Below are 17608 nucleotides of genomic sequence, written 5' to 3' on the forward strand. Positions count from 1 at the left end.
ATTTCCTATTTACGAGTTGTAATCTCTGATTCTCCGCGATTAATAGAAAACATCAAGTATATTCAGAAATCACAGTGTTAAAGACGAATTGGGCCAAAATAAGTGGGGCCGTTGAAAGATTTATACAGTATATAGTTCAGTGACTTTTGTATTTTGGAAGTAGAATGTCAAGCTCAGAAAAGTTATTGACTTTTTCACATGTAAACACTTAGTAAGTTTCAAAGTCAGGTTGAGAGGTCAGGTCTCCAAACTCTCAGGCCACAACTCTTTAAATTACCCCTAGAGTTTTAGTGACCTTCTGGCGTGTCATGCCTAGTTAAGCTTCTTTTCAATACTTCTTTCAGAAAAAGAAGGATTATACGTTATGGCAGGTAAGTACAGCAATGGGGAACATTTGAAATGCGAAAGAACAAACACGTTTGGTAAAGTTGCAGGATACGAAATAAACAAACATCAGTTGCATTTCTATACACCAATGATGAATAGTCCAAAAAGAAAATTAAAAAAATAATCCTCTACATCCTAGCACCAAAAAGAATAAAATACTTAGGAATTAACTTAACCAATAAGATCATAGAACTATACACTGAAAACTATAAAACATTGATGAAATAAATTAGAGAAGACAAAAATAAATGGAAAGATACCCTGTGCTCATGGGTTGGTAGACTTAATATTGTTAAAATTCCCGTACTATTAAAAAAAAAAAAGGAAAACAAAACTATAGATTCAATGTAATTCCTATCAAAATCTCAATTGCATTTTTATATAAATAGAAAAAAAATCATAAAATTCATACGGAACCACACAAAAAAAATCCCTCAAATAAATTAGATCAGTCTTGGAAAAGAATAATGCTGGAGGCATCATACTTCTTGATTTCAAAAATATATTACAAAGCTACAATAATTAAAGAAGTATGATACTAGCGCAGACAGACATGTAGACCAATGGAACAGAATAGAGAGCCCATAAATAAACCCACACAAATTTGGCCAACAGATCTTCAACAAGAGTACCAAAAATGCACAACAGGGAACAGATATCCTCTTCAATAAACATTGTTGGAAAAACTGGATATGCACATGCCAAAAAAAAAAATTACATTGGACCCTTATCTCACACTATCCACAAAAATCCTCTGAACATAGATAAAAGATTTAAATCTAAGACCTGAAAGTATAAAACTCTTAGAAGAAAATATAAGGGCAAACTTCTTGGCATTAGTACTGGCAACGATATTTTAGATATGGTACTAAAAGCAAAAGTCACAAAAGGAAACGATCGGCAAAATAAAAAGGCCACCTGCTGAACGGGAGAAAAAATATTTGCAAACCGTGTGTCTGATAAGAAGTTATAGCCAAAGTAGATAAGGAATTCCTACAACTCAGTAACGAAACACAGACTCAATTAGAAATGGGCAAAGAGAAATCCTAAAATCCAACAACGACAAAAAAACAAACCAAGGATAAAGTGGGCAAAGGGCTTGAATAGACAGTTCTCCAAAGATATACAAATACAATGAAAACATGCTCAATATCACCAGTCATTAGCAAAATGCAAAGCAACCCTATAATGCAATAGATAGACTTTATACTCATTAGAATGGATATCATTAAAAAAGAAAAAACAAAACGAAACAGAAATATAACAATTGTTGGCATGGAAATGCGGAGAAATTGGCCCTGGCACAGACAGACATATAGACCAATGGAACAGAATAGCTCTGTTCTGTTCCTTGTGCACTGTTGTTGGAATGTAAAATGATACAACTGTTGTGGAAAACAATATGGCAATTCCTAAAAAAATTAAAAAATAGAATTATGATTCAGCAATTCCGCTATTTGGAATATTCCCAAAACAACTGATAGCAGGTTTTGAAGAGATATTTGTACACCCATGTTGATCGCAGCATTATTCACCATAGCTAAAATGTGGAAACGACCCAAGTTTCCATCAAAGAATGATGGCTAAGCAAAATGTGGTATATGCATACAATAGGATATAATCCATCCTTCAAAAGCAAAGAAATTCTGACACACGCTGAAACATGGGTAAACTTTGAGGACATTATTCAAGCGAAATAAGCCACTTGTAAAAATACAAATCCTGCATGAGCCCATTGATATGAGTTATTTAGAGTCGACGCAATCACAGAGGCAGAAGTAGAATGGTGATTGCCAGAGGCTGGAGGGAGAGGGGGACAGCGAGTCAACAGAAATGTGGAATATCTACGATGGAATATTATTCGGTCTCGAAAAGAAGGAAATTGTACCATTTTGACAACATAAATGAACCTGGAGAATGTTAAGCTCAGGAAAATAAACCAGTCACAAGGAGAAGGGGCTGGGGAAGCTGATGATCGATGAGTATAAAGTTTCAGTTAAACAAGCTCTTGTGGAAAACGCCGTTGCACCTATAGTTAAAATGCTGTCTTGCACACATGTAAATTTATTACGAGGGTAAATCTCACACTATGTGTTCCACTATAACAAAAATTAAATAAATATAATGTGAAAAAGAGAAGCGATACCTTAAATGTACTCCCTACCAGAGAGAAGGAAGACAGGAGGTGCGTGAAGGTCACTCACAGCTCCAAACCGGGAATTTCTGCTTCCATCTGTAACTGTGGGAGGTTCGGGACTCACACGCACACAGAGGAGACTTGTGAGGCTTCCTGACGGACTGTTTTACGGCATCTCTGCACACCTGTTATGAAGTGACGTGACCATTAGCAGATGTTATCTGGCTAATTTGGAAACAGGCATGAAATTGTTTTATACTTTCAGGTCTTAGATTTACATCTTTAATCCATGTTCGGTTGATTTTTGTGGATAGTGTGAGGTTAGGGCCCAATGTAATTTTTTTTGCACGTGCATATCCAGTTTTTCCAACACTGTTTATTGAAGAGGATATCTATTCCCTGTTGTGCATTTTTGGTACTCTTGTTGAAGATCTGTTGGCCAAATTTGTGTGGGTTTATTTATGGGCTCTATTCTGTTCCATTGGTCTACATGTCTGTCTGCACCAGTATCGTACTTCTTTAATTATTGTAGCTTTGTAATATATTTTTGAAATCAGAAGTATGATACCTCCAGCATTATTCTTTTCCAAGACTGATCTAATTTATTTGAGTTTTTTTTTTTTGTAGTTCTGTATGAATTTTATGACAGAAGTGAGGAAACATAATCAGTTTTCGAAACCTTGGTTTATAATAATGCCACCAGAAAATAGAGAGTTCAATTCTGCGTAAATGCAATTGAGATTTTGATAGGAATTGCACGTTGACTGATGTGAGTATAAAGGGCATTGCCCTGGATGCCTGAGATAATTATCTTCCTCCCGATTACCATAGTTGCTGTCCCTGGGACCTACGTAGGACATAAAGTTAATGGCACATTCCATTAGGGATTGGCAGGAATTGAAAAACAAGACTATCACCCTTCGCCCCCTCCAGATGTCTATAGTGTTAATACGGTGAGAAAGATTTTAAAGAGGTTACACGTCACCCCATGTCATTTGCCTTTGATATAAAAAATTATGTCTGTCCGAGAAAGCAAGGAATGACATGGTCCAATACTCACAGGCTAATTGTTCCTTTGACTTCTTTTATCTAGTTACCAATGTTTATAATCTATAGTCATTAAGAGAAAATTAAATATTGTTCATTATCCCATCTCCAATCTCGCTCTTTAAATTGACAAAAAAAAAAAAAAAAAAAGTCCCAAACACTCATTGCTTTCTAAGCTAATACAAATGACATGATTCTTGAGTCTGGCTCAAACATGTTATATTGAGTATCAAATTTTCCTAATAATCTCAAGGATGTGGGCAATAAAGGGGCTCAGACGAAGCAGAGAGAGGCCTGAGACATCAAGGCAGATTCTGTGCTCTAGACCAGACCTGCAGTCCGTGGACCAGAATGAATGTGGAGAGGATCGCCAAGCGAGGATTTCACGGTTACCTAACAGAGCGAAGAGCCTGTAAATTATGAAACGTCCCCACTGCATTCTCCAGAGAGCTGTTTCACCGATGGGACTTTCTCCAGGGAGCCCTGCCCCATCGATTCTGGGTTTATTCACAATTCCTACTCCTTAAGCCAGGGGAGACCCTGCTGAGGCCATTTACCAGATGAAACCTCTTCCCTCAAAGCAAATATTGTCACTCTGCTTAACTGAAGCTACAGTTGACAGGAAACGAGGCCAGGTCACCTGCCTTCTTTTTCTTTACCTACTCCAAGTATGCACTGGCCCCACAGGAAGTGAATGGAGCACACTTCAGCTGTCTTAACTCCCCCTTCGGTCACCAAAACAAAACAAGCTACATGGAATAAAATGGCTGGTATTTTTAACCAGGTGTGTATTCTAGCATCATCTGCAAATAAAATAATTTTTAAAAACATACCCATCAATGTCATACATCTGAAGATTATGATTAGTGCGTCTCTAATAGGGCCAGTTGTTTTTCTGTTGTTGTTTGTTTCTTTTTTTTTGTTTTTATGAGCTGCACTGACAACTGAAAAACACTCTAAAATCTATGGGGTAAATCAAGACTCGCCCATTTTTTGACCTCCAGTCTGATTTTAATACATTTTCAGTTGACAAAAAAAAAAAAATTATTATAAACCTTCCCCTGGCTGGCACCATCTGGGAAAAGCTCTGTGAACCTTAAAACAATCACTTTAGCCCAGGGCTGTAAATGTGTCACAAAACTGAGCCTGAATCTGAGGACAAATACTTGGGCCTTTCTTATACAAAGACACAATCTGTATTGTCTATTGTACTTATTATTTTCCAGGGAGACGGAAAAATAGAAACGTCAACTATAGTCTAGAGTTCAAGCCCTTTCAATTGGAAAATGTGTTCCAACAATTACAGAGATGCATCTGAAAGGTGGATGCTGTGGAGAGAAACTAAGAGGCTAAATAGAGAGAAACCTGCTCAGCTCTTCGTTCTAATTCAAACGTAAGGCAGTCACAGTTTGATTAACATTTACATTGAGTGTTCTTGTCAGAGTTTATTTAAATAATATCTAACTATGTGCTGTAAAGCAGCGATCCCCAACCTTTTTGGCATCAGGGACCGGTGTTCCTATGAGAATCTAACGCCTGGTGATCTGAGGTGGAGCTGAGGTCGTGATGCTGGCGCTGGGGAGCGGCTGCAAATACAGATGAAGCTTCGCTAGCCTGCCCGCTGCTCACCTCCTGCTGTGCGGCCAGGTTCCTAACAGGACACAGACTGGTACTGGTCTGTGGCCCTGGGGTTGGGGACTCCTGCTGTAAATTAATTGCTATTGACAGGCATTCCCTCAAACACTAAATATAGTATCTCTTTATCCCTTTTAATAATCAGGGTTCCCCAGAGAACCAGAACTAACAGTATATATCCATCTTTCTGCCTCTCTGTCTTTCTGTCTCTCTCTTATTCTTAGTGAAGCCAGGGGGCAGGGAGAGAGGGAAAAGTGGGAGCAGGAGGGAGAAAGAGTGAGATATTTTAAAGGCATTAGCCTGCATAATTATGGTGACTAACAAGTTTGAAATTTGCAGGGCTTGGCGGGAAGCCTGGGAATTCCAGCAGGAGTCAGTGCTGCAGCGTTGAGTCCCAAGACAATTAGGAGAAAGAATCCCTTCTTCCTGGGAGACCTCGATTTTTTCTCTTAAGATCTGTGACTGATTAGATGAGGTTCACCCTATTGGGGGGGGGGTCATCTGCTTTACTCAGGTCTACTGATTTAAATGTTTTTCACATCTAAAAATGCCTTTGCATCAATATCCAAACTGGTGTTTGATCAAGCAATGGGTAACTACAGCCTAGCCAAGCTAACATGAAGAAAGGAGAGAGAGAGAGAGAGAGAGAGAGAGAGAGAGAGAGAGAGAGAGAGAGAGAGAATGAGAGAGAAAATACTGTAATAGGAATGTTTTTTCAAGTTCTTAGGCTCAAAGAAAAGTATTCCATTTGAGACCTAATTGGTAGGGTCCTGTATTGTTCAGGGAGTTTTGTGCTCTGGACTTGATTCTATACACGCATGGAGAAATATATGGAATTGTCATTTCTATTATAAATCAAAAATAATAAAAATGGACCTGTTTTATGGGGAGTGAGAGCACTGCGTGCTGTTTCTTTACGGCCTTTATACTTCCGGCTGACCAAAAGCACCCCTTATTTCATGCCGTACAGCTGTAAGCCTAGGAAGAACTGAGAAGGATGACAGAATAAATGTGGATTGCATCTACCCGTGTCCCTTTGCTAGAAAAAGTAAAACTGGGTGAAAATCACTTCTCTTTTGGTGAAGAAGATGTCACAACAAAGTATTTTTATAACCAACAATACCCTAGACATCCTCCTTGGTGAATAGCCGTTTCTTCCCGGGAGACTAACCTCGAGAGGATGCAAAAGGCATCTAAAGAACTAGGCAGATGCTGGAAATTAGGTTAAAAAAAAAAAAAGTTGTGAAGGAATCAGGTAAAACTTTGACCACAATAAGAAAAAAATTCCAGAAAGAACAGAAGAGTCAAGGTTGAAAGCTTGCTCTGCCATCCGCCCACTTTCTAATCTGAAGCATCGTTAAATAGTAAATCTAAGGTCGAAGAAGCTTGAGAATTCATCCAGGTCAGTGGCTTATAAACTTAGGCTATAAACAGTGTTTTACGAAATGTTTCCAAAGGGTGTGATTCTTTTAATTTTTTTTTTTTTTTTTTTACCTCTGAGGAGTCCTATATTATTTTGCTATACATATAAAAGAAGGAATTAAATTTTTTGATCGAGTCAAAGAAAAACATGGCATTCTAAGAGGTCGTCCCTATGTTCGCCCCTTAGTCAACTTTACATAATTTTTGTTTTTTTCTGAAGACAATTTTAAAATCACCCATTTCGTTCAAAGTTTTTCCTCAAGTTGATATTAATATGAATACACTGATCAACAGATTGACAGACACAGAAATTTCTGGAATCCCTTATACAGTATTCCTGACAAAAGACTGTTCAGCGTGTTTCAATACCGCTGATAACACAACGTTCGATATCTTTTCATCACTGTGAAGTTTTATAATTGGAAAGTTTTGACATTGAATTTATATCATCATTCAAGTCACCAACTCCAAATTCTGCCTCCTGGGAAAAAAAAATTAAATGTTTGCTTTCAAAAATTTGAAAATTTTCAGTTCTAGGACTGTTTCAATAGATGGTTTCTAGATCATCTGTTTTGGTCTTATTCTTCTAAATTATCCTCATTTTAATTCTATCTCCCTTAAATATGTCATCAAGAAACACATTGAAATTATGTATTTTTGGTTATATAATTTTAAGTAAATTATCTGGGGCCATATAAATACTTAATAAAAATGTGAAGAATTTAACAGAATTCATTACATTTGAATACTTGACATTATATCTTACACTGATATTACGAATCATTCTCATGTATGTTATTTCATTTACTCCCATTTCAGGCCTCTGAGGACAGGTAATATCTGCATTTGCCAGGTTAAAAAAATAAAAGATTGTTTAGAGGAGTTAAGTCACGATAGCAGCAATTAATCAGGCAGTGACAAGTCTAGAGATAGAATGTGAACTAACTATCCCCTAAGTATATCAGTCCAGACGAGTGGATGTCAGACGATGTCATTTGCTAAATAACTACATTATGTGTAGCACAGCGTGAGGTATTCAAAAGAGTGTTATGTGACATAGAATAAAAAGTTGTAAAATATATAATTGTTTATCATTGGGGGATTTCACTTCCAGCATGATAGCACGAGGAGTTGTGCAGACCTGTTCCCTAGGAAAATGAGAAAAATTAAAAAAAAAAAAAAGTTAAAGTCTCTGAAATGGTCATAAAGGCATACATCAAGGAAAGAAACATACAAAGTTTTCTTACGAAACATAAGGATGAAAATTGAGAGGCTATGACGTTTAAATCAAGAATGATTTCCTCCTTCACCCCTCCCAACTCCGCAGAGTTAAACCAGTAGAGCGAAACCCACATGGCCTCATTCGCTTGCTCTGGGGACAACTCGAAGGGCTGTGTTTCTAGCGGGGAAGAGAGGAAAACATTTCTCATCCTGCCCCAAGCTGCTTGGGGTTAAGATCCAGGCATGTGTACCTGAAAATTGAGGAAGGCCTTCTTCATCCCAGCCCCCACTCACGAGGCAGAGGCTCAGTTCCCTTTACCCCACCTTTGGAGGCAATAGCTCCATACCTGGAGAAGTAACAGAGGAGACGTGGGACCCCTGGCCCGGCCCAGAGAGTACCCAGATCCTGGAGCTCGGGTGTCACTCAGAAGAAGCATGCCGCTGTCTGCCGCTAGCAACAGAGCTTTGGCTCAGGGATTTTTGCCTTAAGGGAAACATGGCTGTGGATGAGAGTTCCGAATCTTTCCATAAAGAAATTACCGTTATCGGCAAGCGTGGAGAAGTACAAGTCTGAAAGTGCCATCGAAAACAGTGCAGGTGGTGCGGAAAGGGAGAGAAGATTGATAGGTGTGTTGAAGATACATGTCTAACTCGGTTTGGCTAGTTTGCCACACAGAAACAGGGAAAGAACATTCTGGGAGGAGAACCGGTGGGGGTCAGAACAAATCTGAAACGGTGGCCTCCAGAACCGTCTTCTCGTCTAAGGTCCAAATGTGAATCGATTAGATTTTGGAACAAATTACAAAGCAGAGCATTGTTCCAAGGGGGAAAGCAATCACCTCACAATTAGCAGAGCTTAGCAGCTTGCTGGGGGTGGCTGGGAAAGACCAGGTGGAAGGAAGCCCCGCCCACGCCACTGCCATCGTGGCACCGTGGGCAGGACCAGGGCCGGGCCCAGAGTGGTGGACTAGTACCAGAGCTGTTACAGTATCTACCTTTTTATAACAATTTATGATACTATGTAAAGAAACAAGAGAGTATGCTGTGCACACGCATGCCCACGGACACACATACACACACACACACACACACACACACACACACACACACACACACACACACACACACAAAGCAGGTGACAGGAATGGCTCGTGAAAACAACTAGATGTCGAATTTAGTAGAGAAAGACTTCAAAACAGCCATTATCGATGTATTAAGAACTAAGGGAAACCATGATTGGAAAAATAAAGGAAGGTTTATTCCTCACCCCCTAGAGGCATCCAAATGGTCAGCGAGGCCTCCGGGCTGCTCAGAGGGGCAGCGCCGCTTCGGTGAAACCCACGGTCTGGGAGATGCCGCGACAGCATCGCTCAGCTTCCCGCCAACACAGCCGGCACCCAGGCAACGGCTTCAGGAGACCCTTTCCTGGACCATTTAGAAGTGCTTCTGCTGTGTCCCAGTAAAGCCCTGGGCTTCCTTCTGCTGGACCACGCGCCATGTCATAGGCATTGCCTGCTTTTACGTCTTTCATTTTCACTTGATGATTTTCCTTGTAAACAGATGGTTGGGCAGGAAAAAAAAAAAAAAAAGGCATTCTGGTCTTTCTAGTCTGAAAACCTAGCAGAGTATCCGTCTCCCATAGAAGAAGTCAGGAAACGTCTACTGAACTGAACAGTGTCTGATGCCAGCTCTTCTACATAATCTGTCCATAGTGCCAAAAGACACTGCTTGTGTACGTGACTGCGTGTATCTGGGTGTGCACAGGGCTGTATAGACACAGAGGTGACACCACGTTCATAAGTATCAGAAGCCACGATCTGTGCCCATTGCTATCTACACTATACTACACTAGTCACATTTAATCTCATGTGAGCCATTGTGATTTGGCTATAATTTGTAACTTGATAGCTTTACTTATAATCTCAAAAGGAAGCAATTTGACACACAACGTTGATGCTTAAATTTTGATGCGCTTGTTGAAAAGATAGGGCCATTACATTGAAGCCTCCCTTCAAACATATCCTCTATATCAATCTGTCAGATGCAACTGGAAACTTTAGAAAGAACAACTAAAAAGATTTTCAAGACAAAGCAAGGTAAACTCAAATTAGTCACGCTAGCTTTTTATGGGTTCATAGCGCCTATCTGTGAAATATTATAGCCCATTAGAAATGAAAATGGGTAACTTATAGAGTAAAGGACTACTAATCAAATATTCCAAAAATGAAGGCAAAACCTCTGAGTCCTAATTTATTTACAGTATGAATAATTTAATAACCATCTCGAAATTAATTACAAGCTTTGGACAATTAACTAATTTAGTAACAATGTATAAATAATAATGATAATTTCTTGCACTAGGTGCAACTTTAAGAATTGCTGTACTATCAAAAGGATTATAAATAATGGAATTGTTTTTTCAAGCATTTCTGACAGTAAAACAATATGAGAATTTAGAATAGTTTTTTTTTTCCTTTTTAAATTTACAACTAGGGTTGAATATGCATCTATTCATGGATTTTAATTAAACATTCTGGAAAAAGAAAGATACTAATGATTCTGTTTGTCTAAATTCCATTTTTGTTGCTACTACCTATAAACAGAATAATGGAAGCCGATATAAAAACTTATGACAGGAAAAGTACTTTTCCGAGAGCTTTTCATTTATGAACTCATTAAATTCCTACCACGACACTTTTAGGTCAATGTTATTTTAATCTTACCTTGCACTTTGGAGACTGAGGCACACAGAGGATACAAATGTGCCCAATCCCGCAGAATAGCAAAGCTAAGGAAACTCAGAAATTCTGACTCTATAGTCTGTCCTCACAACTGCTGGATTTTATTTACATGAAGCAACTCGATATGCTTACTTAGAATAGAAAGACTAGTAATAATAATAATAATAATAATAATAATAATAATAAAGAAATGATAAGATACTGATTACAGCATTAAGAGATACTTTAAGGTAGGCAGTTACCATAATTGGTAATTATCACTCTAATGGAAAACTAATCTGTCAATTTGGAAGTTTCATTATTTCCCAAGTGGAACTCCAGGCTCTGGGGAAAGATCTCTGCTTAGCCGAGTATGAATCTCTGACCTCTAAGTAACTCAAGTGCTAATTTCCTCATTTCTCTATGCCCAGTAGAAATTAACAATGTGACAATTGGAACAAGAAACTTTAAGAAAGGTGGTAAGGCCTAAATTGGAATCTTGGCTTTATCAACTTGCCGACTTTGAGGCTTAGGTGGAACTACTTCAGCTCTCTGTAACAGGGATCTCCAATCCCTGGACAGTGGACTGGTACCAGGACTGTAGCCTATTAGGAACAGGGCCATACAGCAGGTGGTGAGCGGCGAACGAGGAAGCGAAGCTTCATCTGTGTTTGGAGCCGCTCCCCAGCACTAGCATCACCACCTCAGCTCCACCCAGATTATCAGGCATTAGAGTCTCATACAAACTGTCTCTGGTGCCAAAAAAGTTGAAGACTGTTGCTTAATATGCCTTGGGCTTATTCTGCTAAGTGGGGACAATGATTCTCAATTAACAGTTATAAAATTACATAAATGTCATAGGTAATTCTGCCAAGCATGGGGTCTGCCTGTATACATTTTAGTTTGATGTTCAGTATAATTAATTTTCTTCTTCCTAGTGGAAACATTTAGAGAAAAGAAACACTAAATATTTTGCTTTGCTCTTTGAATCTTGCAATTATGAGAATGCTATAAAATGCGATTATTTACTATACTAGAATAGGACAGTTGTAGAGGACTTTTTAACATTGTTTTGATTTCCAATACAGTTTTTTTTACATAGTTTGTACAATAACTTAAAACGAGTTAAAAGAAAGAGGCTTTCTATTCATTGGTTTGGTTTTATCCTTTTAAAATGAATGTTTAATCTTATTCAGAAAAAGAAGTCAGTGAGTTGCTACTAAAAAAAATGCTTATTAAATGCACATTTGAATCAAAGCTTTGAAGCGGATTTTAGTTAATTTGCTAGTAAATGATTTTTTTCATCTATGCTATCCCACGGGGCACTTTGTAACCAAGAACTCAGTATTTTGTGAAAACTTTTTTTGTCCTTAATAAGTAAATATTTCTCTTATGTTCTCAATATAACTGTAGCTCAAAGCAGTTTGCCCAGCTATTCCCTCTAATAACTTGTGTCTGAATAAACTAATCCCAACAGGTCTTTTGGTAGCATCGTTGAGCCCCAGGGGAATTTGTAGTGAGAAGGCTTCTGATTTCCTGCTGAGGATATCTGCCTTCCCCATTGAGTAAAATTAAAAGGCTTCTAAAGAACTGTGCTACCTGTTAGATTAAATTTCTGCATCAACATGTAGACATTTACCTAATGCTTTTGCTGAGATGGGAAGTAGAAAATCAAATACTACGGATTTAACCGTAAAAGCATTCTACCATGGGCAATACCATGTATAGGGGCCCTTGTTCAAGTAAATTCAATTAAAAATTTACACACACACATATAGGGCTAACAGGGAGTTTTATGCTAAATTTATGCAATATAGGAATAGTTTAATTACGCTAGATAGTATAGATCCTGAATAGAGACTGACCAATCTGTCAGTGATCGAAACCTGTATCAACGTTTCCTCTATGATCACATATTTTCCCATTTATCATTCTACTTCCATGTTATTTTGCATATTTTTAGGGGACGTTTCCAAGAGTATACATTTTAGAGTTTCCGTATCGTCTTTGTTAGTTTAACTCTTCATAGTTATGTTGTTATCTTTCATCAGCAGAATTTTTCAATTGTTTTTTTAATATGTGCTGAACTATAAAGCATACATTTAAAAAGGTTCATAATCATATGATACATTATCTGAAAAATGGTTGAACCAGAAGTCAGTATTAGAAAAATATTTGAAAAATTCCCAAACATTTGGAAAATAAACTTCATATTCTTAAGCAATCCCTGAATAAACTATAAAAATCAATATTTTTGTGGATTAGCAAACACAAATGGAAATTTCAAAATTTTTAATTCCAATCAATGGCATAAAAAGGAAAATCAAGGATACATTAAATATGTTCATGTTATATATGATGAAAACTATAAATAATTGCTGATTCACCTAAATAAAATTAGCAATAAACCAAGTCCTTAGATCAGAAGTTTAAATACAGTGAGGTCAATTTTCTCCAAACTGATCTTTAGATTCAATATCATCTCAATCAAAATCTCAGCAGGTTTCTTTGTAGAAATTGATATGGATAAACAAAGAGTCTTTTGAGCCAAAACAAGTTTTAAGACAAGAACAAAGTTAGAGGACTCACACTACTTGATTTTAAGACTTACTATAATTATGCACTCACTATCAGTATAAGAATTAATATACAGATCAGTGTAAATAGAAAAAAAATACAGGAATAAATCCATACCTATATTGTCTATTGATTTTCAAAAATGTTGGCAAGGTAATTTAATGTAGAAAAGAAGATACTTTCAACAAATGAGACAATGGTACATTCATATAGATTTTAAAGAAATAAAATAACATATAGCACATTTTTCAAACATAATAAAAGTATGCTAAAAGATTGTCTGGATTATAATTCAATCTTTAAAAATAAAAAAGCATTATTTTAAATGGCCCTTGAGTCAAAGAAAATTATTTAATTGGAATTAAAATATTAATTTGAAATTGAATATAAGTTCTCTGACAATAATATGAGAATGTTCTAAGGGAAAACATTTTAAGGACAGTCTAACTTGAGAAAAAATTTTTCTTAAGACTATATCCAATTAAAAAAGACAGAATGTTAGACACATAGATATTTCATGAAACTATTATGAATAACTTTTGTCTTGATTCATACTAAAGATTAAGAGTTTAGAATGAAGACATTGTCTCTGAAACAGAGAAAGCTTAGTCTTACAGTTTGAAAAGGCACTTGATGGATGGATAAAAGCATTCCAGGGCAGCCTTTCTTTGGCAGATAATTAATATCTAGTATACTTAGTAGAAGTTGAGACTGTTTTACATCTGAAATATTGCCTACAGTGTAACCTACAGCAATTCACAGACTCCAGCTCAATTTCAATTTCTCCTTCTCTCAGCAATTAAGATAATAGATCTGAAAGCTTTACGAGGTCATGTCTAAGTTAAATGACACTGTAGGAGTGAAAAAGCTGGGAATTCTCACAGTAATACTATTATATACATAAGCTCTAATCATTTGTGCAAAGTTGTCATATGAAAACAACATATGAATGCAAGTTATAATAGGAGTTTTGTTGTAAACAATGCTACAAATTGATAGAAATCAAAGCCATCCTTTCCTGTTCTTCCAATGCTGCAAATAAAAAAGATCCCCAGATACTGGAAAAAAAAAAAAAGTTTTAATTTAATCTAATAATGAGGGTCAAGATGCCTGCCTGTTGAGGAGAAACAGAAAACGTATAGAGAGATTTTAAAGTTCTATAGAGATCTTTATATATTTTGTAAAATATTTATATTTATACATCTACATTTTAATAACTATATATTTACATAAATTTATAAGGAAACATTAATAATTAATGGAAAACAAAACTAGATTATCAAAATTAAACATTTTTTAAACTAGAAAACATCTACAAAATATGTGGGAAGGAGCCAGTAAGCTATCATTCATCTCCCTATTTTCTCTGAGCCCTAACTCAGTACCTGGAAGTTGACAGGTGCTCAGTAAGTATCTGACCTAATGAAAGAATGAACAAATTCACTATCCTTAACATAACAGTTGTTAACAATGAGTCTTATGACAAGCTGAAATTCCAAAAATTCCATATGGAGAACATGCTCTTAATGTAAGGCATTTGGCTAAATGTCCTCTAAGTTTCCTACTTAATGGTTTGAGGTTATGGTAGGGAGGTATTTAAACAGGTAGTCAAGAAAAGAGAGAAGAAGAATAGGGAAACAAGCCAAAAGAAATTGAATCAGCCCCATGGGTTTAAGAGGCAAGAATATCCTCTAGACCAATATCCTTAGAAAAGATTAATATTGCTGCAAACCTTATTAATTCCAGTTTAGCATTCAGAAATGAATAAAAGTGTATCTAAGTATCCAAGCTTAGAAAATGACTATGGAGGAGAGCCCTATTTATTTTTGTTCCTTCCATGAAATAGACTTATTTCTTGGAGGTGTGACAACAGAGACTTTCATTAGAACTATTGTAGTGTTATACAAAAGTGTGTGAGGCAAAAAATCTATAAATAAACCATGAAATAGATTCTCCATATTTCTAATCACTGACATGCACAGAAAAGAAATATTTCTGAGTGAGAAATCTACATATTTTCATCATGCCTCTCTTTCCTCTTCCTCTAAAATTGGAAGAACAAAAATTGGCAGAAGATCCTTTTAATCTGGCATACGTTTCATTAGGAATTCTAACAGGCTTTTGCATGATTCACTGGAAATATTGAAAGTCAATGTGCAGAAGATTTAGACAGGCTAATATAAATTTTGTTCTTTCAACACAGTTTTTCAAAAAATGTTATCCATATCTGTCATAAAGATATAACTTAACTCTTTAGATCATCACTTATATATATTTAGATGTTCTTATTGGTGGCCAAAACACTTCCTTGTAAAAAACAGAAACAAAAATAAACACACAAAATTTAATCCTTTCTTTTTTCTTGTTTTCTTTCCTTAAAGTAATAAACATCTCTGCGCATATGTCTACTGAATAATTTTATCACATGTACATCTTTTTCACTGAACATAATCACAAATCTTCTTATTCATAGGGAAATTTCTAAGAAATTCCATCTCAGTGATCAGAATTTCTGATCTCAATTAATTAAAAAAAAAATCACACTTTGAAGCAAAAGAACATTTGTATGCAAAAGGGGATTACACTTAGAATTATACCAGAGCTGTTGCCTAACTCTGATGGAAGAAGTTTTGGGCTATCCTGTCCTTTAACTTTTAGATTCATAAAATCTACTTTCAATTTATCATAATTCAATCAAATCATTTATTCATTAGGCTATTAAATAATTTGCAAAATCAGGATATTATTTTTCCTGTGATGTTCATTTAAAAGTACATATTAGATAGCAGAACATTGCTGTGACTACACCTTAGTAACAGCAATGAATAAAACATGGTCCTTCCTTAAAGAAGCTCTCATACTGGAAGAGAAGATATGCCAATACTTATGATAGTATTGTCAAGAATAAAATGCCATTTATAGGGGTTGAAAAGTGGACAGTAGAGTCTTATTAAAAGTTTTGTGTTTGACTTAAAGTCAGAACATTTCGAAACAGTTACTCCATTCATTATACATGTCTACCGAATTAATTCTTCAGTTGATTATAAAAGTTAGATATATGTTTAGACTATATATCCTCTTAGTGGAAATTTCACATAATTTTAAAAGATTTACAAATCATAAATAAAAGACAACGTACATATATTTCACTTATTGCCACTGCAATATCTATAAAAGATATCTTTATATATGAGTACGTGTACATGTTCTACCTCTTCCCAGTTTTGAAGTCTAGGTGGCATATAGTAATATAATAAAATAAAAATACTATTTAAGGATATTGAATTAAAAGGAAAAGGCTGATGGGAAGATAAAGTAAGGTTCAATATAAACATAATACAAATAAATGGATTTCATAAAAATCGCATCCAGTAAAAACATAGGGTATAAATGACATTACATTCTCTAAAAGCTGCATGAAAATGTCATGTGATCATTTAAAAGAACTATGTCTTAAAGTAAACAAGCAAAAATTTCAGTTCAGAAAAAGTATAAATGTACTTTCGTAATGCACATAGATTATTTGATATAAAATTCAAATGACTAATGTTATTGATACGACTACATTTGTATAAATGCGAGCATCTCTTGACTCATGGCTTATACCATAAATAGAAAATATTTATTCATATATTTGACCATTCATTTAAGAAACATAGAATGAATGCCTACCATGATGCCAGAAGATGTTCTGTGAATGGAAGACACAGTTTCTGCTCTCATAGTACTTCAGCTCTAGTGAGGGAAAAAAAAAAAAAGCAGACAATAAACAATGAAATCATTATACGTCTGACGGGAGGAGAACTATGAAGTGGAATAAATCAAGTTAATTGGAAAGAGAATCAAAGGAGAAGGAGTATGCGGCTGAGCACACTGTTTTACTGGATTGTTAAGGATTATTTCACTGATAACAGAACACTGAAAGCAATGGGATAACTGAGACATCACACGAGGGAAAGAGGCAGATATTTGGGGTGAGCTGTTTCGGTCGGAGTTAAAAATTAATGCAAAACGACAAGAGTATAGCTTGATTTTTAGAGAAATTACAAGGAACAGGAGGAAAAGCAGTCAGAGCTCGCGTCCCCATACCACGTGGGTCCTGAAGGCCATGTTGGAATGTGGAACTTTACTCCAGCTGAGCTGCTAAGCCCGTGGAGTTTTGAAAACTGTAGTGACATTACGGGACTTCCATTTATAAGACTGTTTTGATCCTTTTGTGGCAAAAGAAGTGCAGTTAAGGAAGGAGAGATGAATTACGAGCGACTGCAGTAAACCACACGTGAGACGAGGAGCTGATTGAGAGGTAGAATGGTAAAAGCTGGTCGGATTCGGGGTCCATTTTGAAGTTAGGGATGACAGGATTGCAGAAGAAGTGAAGACAAAGTGTGAGAGAAAAGGAGAAGTCAAGCCATCCTGAGAAAAAAGAACAGAGTAGGGGGGAAATCACAGCCCTTGACTGCAA

The 17608-nt window shown here is 36.3% G+C and overlaps 1 long non-coding RNA gene across 1 annotated transcript in view; it reads right to left on the bottom strand.

Annotated features, from left to right (window-relative positions):
* Window positions 1-810: 810 nt before the first annotated feature.
* Window positions 811-17608, bottom strand: part of LOC107510849 — a 245938-nt gene continuing 229140 nt past the window's right edge. The window contains exons 2-3 of the long non-coding RNA XR_001596938.2: window positions 16819-16881; window positions 811-2709 (exon numbers count right to left, since the gene is read on the bottom strand). This is a non-coding gene — a long non-coding RNA (uncharacterized LOC107510849). The remainder of the gene's footprint in view (window positions 2710-16818; window positions 16882-17608) is intronic.

The sequence above is a fragment of the Rousettus aegyptiacus genome, unplaced genomic scaffold (genome assembly GCF_014176215.1).
Source record: "Rousettus aegyptiacus isolate mRouAeg1 unplaced genomic scaffold, mRouAeg1.p scaffold_m13_p_7, whole genome shotgun sequence".
NCBI classification, from domain to species: Eukaryota; Metazoa; Chordata; class Mammalia; order Chiroptera; family Pteropodidae; genus Rousettus; species Rousettus aegyptiacus.